The following is a 2576-nucleotide window of genomic DNA, read 5'->3' as shown; positions in this document are numbered from 1 at the left end:
ACCCACCTCTACCGCTGCGTCAAAACGCACACCATTTTGTGTTATTATTTAGAAATGTCATCATGACTATTTTGGGGGTAGTTACTTTACGAAATTATGCCATGTCAGATGATATACACCGATTCAAGCTCGTAAGATCATCGCTATACCCTCACTCCATCTTCGATCCTCGATTCAACCATTTAGGAATTGTTGACATTCTAGCGCCTGTCTTTACGGTAGTGTTTAAGATCAGATGACACAAGGCCTCGGAAAAACACCAACATACACAACGCACATCATGAGGAGCAGCCTTCCACCCTGGCCACCTCTGCGCCACCACCACCTCGTCAGAAATAGTCATCATCATCTTACCTAAACGCCCAGACTCGACGACCTCGGCTGCTTAAATGTTACGAAAAAGATGTGGGCCTCCTCTGATTATTTTTCTTCTCCCTCTGTTCGATCAGCGAACAGCATCCCGTAGCGCATCCATGCGTGGTGAATCCGCCCCTGTAGCGAGCGATCCGAGTGATGCTCGGACCGAGTTAAGTGAGGATGGACGGAGCTGGAGTCTGGAAGATGGTGCTGCGTCAATCACAGAGCGGAAAACATGGGGAGGAGGAGGAGGAGGCAGGGCTCGAGCCGGAGACTGAGCGGATGGTTAACTAGGAGGATGGGTGTACAGGCGGTGTGCTGCGACTGTGGCCCGCCCTTGTATATCTGCGGGGGGGAGGGTGGGGGTGGGAAATGGCCGAACAGACTGTGACGGGGATGTTTAGGGAATAGGATGATGACATCAGCATCAGCATCATCGCAGTGGGATGCAGCCAGCCAGAGCAACGCAGCTCGTTCAGTCTGATACAGCGGGGACGACAGTGCAGGGGCACTTAAACAGTGGACAATTAACACATGGTGTTATGTCATCAGGGCCTCTTTATGTGGTTCTCCGTAGGCATTTAATTACACGTTTTTATTAACAAACTATAAGATATGTAGGCTACTTGTCTTCTAATTAATTGAGTCCCCAGAAACTATTTGTGTATAAAAGAAGACCTATGTGCTATACGTTGTTATCTTCTCAGTGCCCGCTGTGTCATAAGGTAGACTAGAGGTTTTTAGGTTATCAGACTCAATAAGAAGTTGAACGCCTACATTTATTTGGGGTCTGAAGCTATACAATTCTCTATCTCTTCATGTGTCTCTCTCTCTCTCTCTCTCTCTCTCTCTCTCTCTCTCTCTCTCTCTCTCTCTCTCTCTCTCTCTCTCTCTCTCTCCCAGTTTAACTGTCTGGGGGTGTGCTGGGCCTCTTGCTGTGGTGCAAAGGCCAGTGAGGGGGTAAACAACACACACTCCTATTTATTTATCTGGGTAAGGGTGAGGGGGGAGGTAATCATTTACCTCAGAGTAGGATATTCACTCAAACACCACATGTTGCATCAACAGTTAGAGAAAAAAAAAGACTGCTTATTTTTTTATAATTAGCAATAGTAAAAATACTTGTTTGATTTGGTTGATTATGCATATAAGCATTTACATTTAGGGCATTAAGCAGACGCTTTTATCCAAAGCGACTTACAATAAGTACATTTGTCGGAAGAAGTAACTAAATAAATGTGTGTTGTTTTTTCTGAGGAATGTGCTGTCCTGGAAGTGGCTAATTAGAGTATACGTTTTTGTGGCTTTATTTTGGGTTGTGGGTGTGACTTTTTTCCAAGATGTACTAAAATTCTTTCTAGCTTCAGTTTAGGGACAAATGGTCTACAGTGCAGGTCCAACCATGACCATAATCTAGTTTGTACCAGATGCATGTCACACATTGAACCTTGAGGTGAACAGTCAGTTAGTCATTACTAATGTAACTGTTTTTTTGTGATACTTTCAGAGCTTTTAGGAGTATAGACATAATATCCAGAACACTCTTTGTCAATAAGACAAAGAGTGTTCTGGATATTATGTCTATCAATGTAGCCTATATATTTAAACAAATTAAAACAAATAGCAAGTTATGATAATATAATGTGATGTTTTTTCAATTACATTCAATAACCCCATAATGTGTAGAAACATATCCATAAATTGTGGGCTGCATCCGTGCTATCTGTGTGCCTCTGTCTGCTCAGCCAATCATGTCTCTTGGAGCAGGAACACTCCTCTCCGACTCTGACACTCTGATTAGCTGTTTACAAATGGCCATATGAGATCATAAATCTTATCTTATACACTTTTATCTTGTTTCTCAAATGAACAAAATAATGTACAAATGTACAAAACTTTTTTTCATTGTAATTTTATCAATTTTTACGCACCTTCCAACTTGACCGAAACAGTAACATTAACCCACCATTTAAAGTCAAACATTGAACATAACATAGCTGTTAACATTTCACCAATGATTTTGATCACACACACACACGCACGCACGCACGCACGCACGCACGCACGCACACACACACACACACACACACACACACACACACACACACACACACACACACACACACACACACACACACACACACACACACATCCATTACGTGAGTGACGCACATGGCCTCAGACCAATAGGTCAAGGAACTTTGTTTTAAATCTTCGCC

The sequence above is a fragment of the Micromesistius poutassou genome (assembly GCF_964030765.1).
Source record: "Micromesistius poutassou genome assembly, chromosome: 16".
Taxonomy (NCBI): domain Eukaryota; kingdom Metazoa; phylum Chordata; class Actinopteri; order Gadiformes; family Gadidae; genus Micromesistius; species Micromesistius poutassou.
Note: the sequence above shows the minus strand (reverse complement) of the source record.